The sequence below is a fragment of the Lithobates pipiens genome, unplaced genomic scaffold (genome assembly GCF_037356315.1).
Source record: "Lithobates pipiens isolate NorthernLeopardFrog02 unplaced genomic scaffold, aLitPip1_a1.2 Scaffold_18, whole genome shotgun sequence".
Classification (NCBI taxonomy): domain Eukaryota; kingdom Metazoa; phylum Chordata; class Amphibia; order Anura; family Ranidae; genus Lithobates; species Lithobates pipiens.
The window spans coordinates 396,463,780-396,474,650 of NW_027507758.1; positions in this window are offsets into that span (position 1 = coordinate 396,463,780).

The following is a 10,871-nucleotide window of genomic DNA, read 5'->3' on the forward strand; positions in this document are numbered from 1 at the left end:
CAAATGAATTACACACATACCAAAGATACATCGATGATGTTATTATACTGTGGAAGGGTGAACGACCAAGACTGATCACCTTTTTGGAGAAGCTAAATATGAACAAGAGGAACATAAAACTATCGTGGGAGATAAGCAATGAATCTATCACTTTTTTAGATCTGAAAATAATACAAGACAATAAAAAACTTATCACAAAAACACACTTCAAGGGTGTAGACCGCAATAGTTACCTACCATTAGAAAGCTGCCACCATAAGGATTGGCTATATAACATACCAAAAGGCCAACTTATGCGCCTGAGACGCAATTGCACACAAGAAGATCACTTTCAGGAACAAGCTAAAAACATGAAACAAAAATTCATAGAAAAAGGCTATGAGGAAGAATTTATCAACAAGAAAATATCAGAAGTAGCAAGCCTAAATCGTAAAGACCTTATAAAAAACAAATCCCATAACGAGACATTACAAGATAATGTTCCGATCATTTTGGACTTCAATGTACAGTTCAAACAGGTGGAAAAAATCATCAAACGCAACTGGGAAATATTACGCTCAGATATATGTCTAAAAGACATTCTGCCCACTCGTCCAAAATTTGTATATAGGCGAGCCCCTACTATTAGGGACAAAATAGTAAAAAATATCCCAGATCCACCAAGTAGGGGACTCACCTTCTTTACGGGAAAAGGATTTTTTCCCTGCAAGCGATGCTATGCATGCACTAAGACAAAACGCCCTAACGAGAAGAGAAAAGAGTTTACTTCCACTAGCACAGGCAACAGCTATGACATTAAAGAGTTTATCTGTTGCAATACCATCGGGGTGGTATATGCATTTGAGTGCAGCTGTGGACTTCAGTATGTGGGCCGCACAAAAAGACCACTGAAAGTTCGTGTCAAAGAACACATAAAGAACATACTAAAGGGATTTGATAAACACAGTTTATCCAGGCACTTTGCGTTACACCACAATAAAGATCCCTCCCAACTCAAATTCTGGGGCATCGAGCCCTACATTAAACATTGGAGAGGAGGGCACAAAGTAAGGACCCTCAGCCAAATCGAGTCCAAATGGATATTTACACTAGATACATTCACGCCAAAGGGACTCAATGTGGAATTTGACCTAAACTGCTTCATTAGCGACTTTTAATCACCTCTCAATTTTGAACGATTTTTTAAACTTTTCTAAAACTTTTCTGTAAAACTCCATACATTTTTCGCATATATCCTATTCATTCTAGAGTTTACTATTTATATATTTTTTCTTAGTTACCCCGACCCTCCCCCTTTTTTCTCAGACGATCCCGACCCTAGAGTCTTATTATATGCATGCTATATAACCACCGAGGGACATCTAAGCACAACAAATAACATGCATGAGGCACATACATATGTACGAGCACCGTGGTGGGTGTAGACATATACAGGTATTTTATTGATATATTTTAACTTTTGTGGTTTTGCCCTATACATGCTTATTAAAAAACTTTGTTAACTCTGAACGTCTTTTTCGGCAGCAATGGGAATCACTTCCCTCGTCTTCTATTTTATCCAAACAAATTTCATTTTTAATTTTATCTATATTTTTCTTCAATGTAATCCCCAATTTTTAAAATTTACCATCCGGATCAAACTATCATCTCCTTACGCCCATAAATAGTAAGGCCTTGCAAATTATTTCAATCTAAATATATCCGTTATTTTAAACAAACACGGTTTTTATAGATAAATAAATAAATTAATATTTCCATATTTTTATGCATATTTTAATATTTATATTGTCTCCCGTATTTATATTTATTACTTTTGGTTTTTAAAGACATAGATTTATTTCATTTTTTAAGGTTTAGCATCAGTGATTGCCTATTACACATGGCATACACTACCTTTCTCTATGTAGTTATATTGTTTACTCCAAACTTGCCAATTATATAGAAAGGCCATCGTTCCTTAATTAGCGATTGCCCTTTTAATTTATAGTCTATACTGTATATGGTATATACATTCGCTCGTTTCTAACTACAATCAGGCATTTTGTCTGCTGGGGAGGCGGTGACACCCACACAGCGACGCCCCGCTGGTAGGTTCCGCTGAGGACACACAAAAAATGGCCACGTATTGATCTCTGGATATACGTTACAGTAAACAGACTATAACAACCAAAAAGATGGCCGCTTAGACCTCCGGCGACAATTTTAACAGCAAAATGGCCGCCGACATAGAAACATGCTGTAACAACCAAAAAGATGGCCGCCGGCATACTTCCGGCGACAATGTAATCCGCAAAATGGCCGCCGGGATACTTCCGGGTCTTCCCCAAAATGGCCACCGTATTAGCAATCATTGTCTCTATTTAAGGACACTTCCCTGAACACTAGTCATCCCCTGATGAAGTCACGTGACCGTGACGAACACGCGTCGGGATGCTACCGGAAGTGACGCAATCGAGCTCGAGGCTCGTTTATACCTTGCAAAAAAGCTCTATATGTTTGTGAGTATTTTATTCAGTATATTTAAATAAAATTCAAACTTTGTTCAAACTTATTACACTATGGGGCTCCCCTCTTCCTTATCTGCTTAACCCTCACATAAATCTACCGCTGAGGCAACCTAACAACCCCCCCCCCCCATGCTGAGTATCGCTGAGCGTCCATTTGAGGAGATCAACACGGCGCAATAGGCAGGAGACGTCAGGTCTTTGGGGCCACAAGAATAGGACCTCGAGGGATAAGGATTACCAGGAACCCTGAGGATACATATGTCAAACGCTGTTACCTTACAGCTGTAAGGTAAGGGGACATCCATACCCTGAGCACACAGGACCACGTGGGATATAGTCACCATCACCAACACAATCACCGATTGCATCGTTATCTTATAGTGCACAAAAAAATCGAATACCAGCACCATATGCGTTTCTGTTGCATGCGATTTTGGATATAATCGCCACCAGTTGTTGCACATCTTGAATGGACACTAACCTGATATATGTGATTGTGCAACCCCTTTAACTATATTTATTGGTTGATATAGTTTTAAATCACTGTGCACATTTACTGTGATTTTATTTTATTCTTTTTAAGAGATCTTATCTCTTTGTGGTTTTTTACACGTTCTTATTCTTTGTTTTATGTCGCACGTTTATATATGTTCACCGCACCCACACGATTTAGCATATGGTATAAAGACATTTATACGAATTTATCTACAATAATTCTTGGCACTGGCACTTTATGCGATTTCTTAGTCACTATTAAGTTCTTTTTACATAATCCTGGTTTTTAGTGACTTTTTGTATGTATATTGGTTTTTATTTTATGGTGTAGTAGATATTTCTATAGTTTTATTCACCGTTCAGCACTGGCACTTTTTATGCGACTTTCTGTTAATCGCATTAAGAATCACTATTTTATTTCGTTGATTATTTATGTATTATGATATCCACATTGTGACGTAGAGGATACTCACACAGATTTATTCACACTTTAGCATCATTTTTTTATGTCATTTTGCCAATTCTGGCCTCCTATATATCACCCTTTCTAGTCTGGGTGACAGCACACCTATTCTTTTAATTACTGTGATGCGGACATAATTTATTACATTTTCAGGTTAATATCTACCTATCCAGTACTGCGCAACACTACTTTCCATATATTTTTTCATCCTGTAAAAGGGGTTCAAGTACCCCATTTTCAGTGTATGCAGCGGTACAATAATTAGATCGTTGTTCCCTTCCGTGAGTAGGCACAGGAATAACCCCTTAACACTTATTCTGACATTTACTTTGATCCATTCTTGCAGCCATCATGGATGTTTTTTCATTTTTAGATAAAAGACAGGTTAACCTGGGAGAGGTTTTTAATATAACTACACCTACCAATAAAAGCAGTGACCTTGAAAGCCTAATGAGGAAATTAGGACATAACATGGAGAAGAAGGTTAGTCTATGGTGGGACATTACCACCTTTGAACAATACCTCAAAGATGGGATTGTCCCCAGACGCCTGAGATGGGATGTCATACCAAATGACGGACTGACAGATCAAGAATCAATCGATGATTGGTTCAAATTTTTTAATGGAAAAGGTTTAGAACTTTTAATATTCCTACTCGATAGAAAAAAGAAAAAACAAAAAATAGTAGATGAGATCATCCTGGGAGTAAAGGAAGAACTAGAAGCATATAAGGATACTGCGGAATTTATAGCCCTAACAACACAATTGAACAAAGACCTCACAAAAAAAGATAGAGAAGTTCAACAAAGAAAAAGTAAAAAGTATAATAGAGACATGAACGATTTCAAAACCGATCGAGCCTTCAAATGGCAAAGCCAAGTGGGACATCTAGACCCAATTTCAACCTACTCCACTCCAGAAAAATTAGTAAGAGTGCAGTCGGAAGGCACCAATATACGAGGAAATCAAGAGAATCAAAACCAAACTAGGCCATATGACACACACGAACGAACCAGATCTGACATGATGAGAAATGATGATAGACAAGGCAACCAGTACCAACAAACCCCCCGAAAAAACGACAGAAGATATACACCTTATAAAAACGAGAGGAGACCCTATTACCAAGATAGGACACCCCGAAATGGTTGGAAAAAACCTTTTTGGAAGAACAATAGGAGGAACAACGGACCAAGGCCTTACCACGACAATAGAAATCATCATCAACAAAGAGAGAATAGAGGACCATATAATGATAACAGAGGGCGTCCTCATGACATACAAGCACCAAGGGGAAGAAGCCCCTATAGACAACAGGAAAGAAGAGAAGGGGAATACCAGAATCCTCCCCCTCAAACACCATACCATACATACGAAAGAAGCCCGATTCCAACATATAACTACTATGCACCCTTGGAGCAAAGATGGGAAGACGACAGAGCGGACAGACATAGACAATCCGACATGGAATACGAGAGGTCTTTTTTAGAGAGGAGCCGCGAGAACGACCCATCAAGGAGGAACGAGAATCTGCGAAACCAAAGAAGAACACCAGAAAGAGAGGATGTAGAGGGGGGAAGAGATCACAAAAGAAAAAGAGAGTGAAGGGCGAAGGTATTTTCAACCTCAGCGGACAACCCCTCTCTCATGAAGAAATAGGGGTTCTCGATAAAGGCCTAAAATATGCACCCACAAAAAACCTCGACAAATTTCAAACTTATATCGGAATCCAGAAATTTGTGAGGAAATTAAATATTAAAAAATACTTGATCAGCAATCCATGTAAACCAAAGACCACAAGATCGATTGATGAAATGACGCACAGCACTTTAAGAAATAAATCAATTTTTAACCCAGTAACTAAAGACAATAAACATATAGAAGTTTTTAAACGTATCGTTCTTGAGGAGGTGAAAGAACTGAAAATCAAGAAGCGTGATGAACCAAAACATATCAGAAGCGGCATCCGGAAACTAACAAAAAGGAAAGACCTGGTCATACGACCAGCGGATAAAGGTGGAGGTATTGTAATACTGTCTAAAGACCAATATAACATAAGTATGAATGCTCTACTTGAAGATAATGACACATACGTCCGACTGTTGAGCAATCCAGTCTTTAAATGCAGGAAAGCACTTGAACAAGTGGTACATCTGGGCCTAAAGAAGGATATACTCAACAAGAAAGAAGCCAAATATCTAATACCCGAGTCATGTAGAACACCAATTATCTATTTTCTGCCAAAAATCCACAAAGACAAAGAAAATCCACCCCCCAGACCAATAGTGAATGGTATTGACTCTCTGACAGCGAGAATGGGGCAATATATTGACTATTACCTACAGCCGGCCGTACAGAAGACACGGGCATATCTGAGAGACACCAAGCACATATTGCAAATCATAAATGACATTCCAAAAGACGAGGGACCTTGGTGGTTAGCTACAGCGGATGTAGCCTCACTCTACACAATAATCTTACACTACCAAGCCTGTGAGGCAGCCAAGTGGGGATTACGGAAATATACAGACCTACTGTGCCCCCAGAGAAAATTCCTTATAAAATGTCTCGATTTTTGCTTGAAAAACAGCTACTTCTGGTATAATAAAAATTATTATCATCAAAAAACGGGTGTAGCCATGGGGGCAAAATTCGCCCCGAGCGTCGCAGGCCTTTTTATGGCACAATGGGAGGAAGAGGAAATATTTAACAATCCCCCAAATGAATTACACACATACCAAAGATACATCGATGATGTTATTATACTGTGGAAGGGTGAACGACCAAGACTGATCACCTTTTTGGAGAAGCTAAATATGAACAAGAGGAACATAAAACTATCGTGGGAGATAAGCAATGAATCTATCACTTTTTTAGATCTGAAAATAATACAAGACAATAAAAAACTTATCACAAAAACACACTTCAAGGGTGTAGACCACAATAGTTACCTACCATTAGAAAGCTGCCACCATAAGGATTGGCTATATAACATACCAAAAGGCCAACTTATGCGCCTGAGACGCAATTGCACACAAGAAGATCACTTTCAGGAACAAGCTAAAAACATGAAACAAAAATTCATAGAAAAAGGCTATGAGGAAGAATTTATCAACAAGAAAATATCAGAAGTAGCAAGCCTAAATCGTAAAGACCTTATAAAAAACAAATCCCATAACGAGACATTACAAGATAATGTTCCGATCATTTTGGACTTCAATGTACAGTTCAAACAGGTGGAAAAAATCATCAAACGCAACTGGGAAATATTACGCTCAGATATATGTCTAAAAGACATTCTGCTCACTCGTCCAAAATTTGTATATAGGCGAGCCCCTACTATTAGGGACAAAATAGTAAAAAATATCCCAGATCCACCAAGTAGGGGACTCACCTTCTTTACGGGAAAAGGATTTTTTCCCTGCAAGCGATGCTATGCATGCACTAAGACAAAACGCCCTAACGAGAAGAGAAAAGAGTTCACTTCCACTAGCACAGGCAACAGCTATGACATTAAAGAGTTTATCTGTTGCAATACCATCGGGGTGGTATATGCATTGGAGTGCAGCTGTGGACTTCAGTATGTGGGCCGCACAAAAAGACCACTGAAAGTACGTGTCAAAGAACACATAAAGAACATACTAAAGGGATTTGATAAACACAGTTTATCCAGGCACTTTGCGTTACAGCACAATAAAGATCCCTCCCAACTCAAATTCTGGGGCATCGAGCCCTACATTAAACATTGAAGAGGAGGGCACAAAGTAAGGACCCTCAGCCAAATCGAGTCCAAATGGATATTTACACTAGATACATTCACGCCAAAGGGACTCAATGTGGAATTTGACCTAAACTGCTTCATTAGCGACTTTTAATCACCTCTCAATTTTGAACGATTTTTTAAACTTTTCTAAAACTTTTCTGTAAAACTCCATACATTTTTCACATATATCCTATTCATTCTATAGTTTACTATTTATATATTTTTTCTTAGTTACCCCGACCCCTCCCCCTTTTTTCTCAGACGATCCCGACCCTAGAGTCTTATTATATGCATGCTATATAACCACCGAGGGACATCTAAGCACAACAAATAACATGCATGAGGCACATACATATGTACGAGCACCGTGGTGGGTGTAGACATATACAGGTATTTTATTGATATATTTTAACTTTTGTGGTTTTGCCCTATACATGCTTATTAAAAAACTTTGTTAACTCTGAACGTCATTTCCGGCAGCAATGGGAATCACTTCCCTTGTCTTCTATTTTATCCAAACAAATTTCATTTTTAATTTTATCTATATTTTTCTTCAATGTAATCCCCAATTTTTAAAATTTACCATCCGGATCAAACTATCATCTCCTTACGCCCATAAATAGTAAGGCCTTGCAAATTATTTCAATCTAAATATATCCGTTATTTTAAACAAACACGGTTTTTATAGATAAATAAATAAATTAATATTTCCATATTTTTATGCATATTTTAATATTTATATTGTCTCCCGTATTTATATTTATTACTTTTGGTTTTTAAAGACATAGATTTATTTCATTTTTTAAGGATTAGCATCAGTGATTGCCTATTACACATGGCATACACTACCTTTCTCTATGTAGTTATATTGTTTACTCCAAACTTGCCAATTATATAGAAAGGCCATCGTTCCTTAATTAGCGATTGCCCTTTTAATTTATAGTCTATACTGTATATGGTATATACATTCGCTCGTTTCTAACTACAATCAGGCATTTTGTCTGCTGGGGAGGCGGTGACACCCACACAGCGACGCCCCGCTGGTAGGTTCCGCTGAGGACACACAAAAAATGGCCACGTATTGATCTCTGGATATACGTTACAGTAAACAGACTATAACAACCAAAAAGATGGCCGCTTAGACCTCCGGCGACAATTTTAACAGCAAAATGGCCGCCGACATAGAAACATGCTGTAACAACCAAAAAGATGGCCGCCGGCATACTTCCGGCGACAATGTAATCCGCACAATGGCCGCCGGGATACTTCCGGGTCTTCCCCAAAATGGCCACCGTATTAGCAATCATTGTCTCTATTTAAGGACACTTCCCTGAACACTAGTCATCCCCTGATGAAGTCACGTGACCGTGACGAACACGCGTCGGGATGCTACCGGAAGTGACGCAATCGAGCTCGAGGCTCGTTTATACCTTGCAAAAAAGCTCTATATGTTTGTGAGTATTTTATTCAGTATATTTAAATAAAATTCAAACTTTGTTCAAACTTATTACACTATGGGGCTCCCCTCTTCCTTATCTGCTTAACCCTCACATAAATCTACCGCTGAGGCAACCTAACAACCCCCCCCCCCCCCCCATGCTGAGTATCGCTGAGCGTCCATTTGAGGAGATCAACACGGCGCAATAGGCAGGAGACGTCAGGTCTTTGGGGCCACAAGAATAGGACCTCGAGGGATAAGGATTACCAGGAACCCTGAGGATACATATGTCAAACGCTGTTACCTTACAGCTGTAAGGTAAGGGGACATCCATACCCTGAGCACACAGGACCACGTGGGATATAGTCACCATCACCAACACAATCACCGATTGCATCGTTATCTTATAGTGCACAAAAAAATCGAATACCAGCACCATATGCGTTTCTGTTGCATGCGATTTGGATATAATCGCCACCAGTTGTTGCACATCTTGAATGGACACTAACCTGATATATGTGATTGTGCAACCCCTTTAACTATATTTATTGGTTGATATAGTTTTAAATCACTGTGCACATTTACTGTGATTTTTTTTTTTTTTTTTAAGAGATCTTATCTCTTTGTGTTTTTTTACACGTTCTTATTCTTTGTTTTATGTCGCACGTTTATATATGTTCACCGCACCCACACGATTTAGCATATGGTATAAAGACATTTATACGCATTTATCTACAATAATTCTTGGCACTGGCACTTTATGCGATTTCTTAGTCACTATTAAGTTCTTTTTACATAATCCTGGTTTTTAGTGACTTTTTGTATGTATATTGGTTTTTATTTTATGGTGTAGTAGATATTTCTATAGTTTTATTCACCGTTCAGCACTGGCACTTTTTATGCGACTTTCTGTTAATCGCATTAAGAATCACTATTTTATTTCGTTGATTATTTATGTATTATGATATCCACATTGTGACGTAGAGGATACTCACACAGATTTATTCACACTTTAGCATCATTTTTTTATGTCATTTTGCCAATTCTGGCCTCCTATATATCACCCTTTCTAGTCTGGGTGACAGCACACCTATTCTTTTAATTACTGTGATGCGGACATAATTTATTACATTTTCAGGTTAATATCTACCTATCCAGTACTGCGCAACACTACTTTCCATATATTTTTTCATCCTGTAAAAGGGGTTCAAGTACCCCATTTCCAGTGTATGCAGCGGTACAATAATTAGATCGTTGTTCCCTTCCGTGAGTAGGCACAGGAATAACCCCTTAACACTTATTCTGACATTTACTTTGATCCATTCTTGCAGCCATCATGGATGTTTTTTCATTTTTAGATAAAAGACAGGTTAACCTGGGAGAGGTTTTTAATATAACTACACCTACCAATAAAAGCAGTGACCTTGAAAGCCTAATGAGGAAATTAGGACATAACATGGAGAAGAAGGTTAGTCTATGGTGGGACATTACCACCTTTGAACAATACCTCAAAGATGGGATTGTCCCCAGACGCCTGAGATGGGATGTCATACCAAATGACGGACTGACAGATCAAGAATCAATCGATGATTGGTTCAAATTTTTTAATGGAAAAGGTTTAGAACTTTTAATATTCCTACTCGATAGAAAAAAGAAAAAACAAAAAATAGTAGATGAGATCATCCTGGGAGTAAAGGAAGAACTAGAAGCATATAAGGATACTGCGGAATTTATAGCCCTAACAACACAATTGAACAAAGACCTCACAAAAAAAGATAGAGAAGTTCAACAAAGAAAAAGTAAAAAGTATAATAGAGACATGAACGATTTCAAAACCGATCGAGCCTTCAAATGGCAAAGCCAAGTGGGACATCTAGACCCAATTTCAACCTACTCCACTCCAGAAAAATTAGTAAGAGTGCAGTCGGAAGGCACCAATATACGAGGAAATCAAGAGAATCAAAACCAAACTAGGCCATATGACACACACGAACGAACCAGATCTGACATGATGAGAAATGATGATAGACAAGGCAACCAGTACCAACAAACCCCCCGAAAAAACGACAGAAGATATACACCTTATAAAAACGAGAGGAGACCCTATTACCAAGATAGGACACCCCGAAATGGTTGGAAAAAACCTTTTTGGAAGAACAATAGGAGGAACAACGGACCAAGGCCTTACCACGACAATAGAAATCA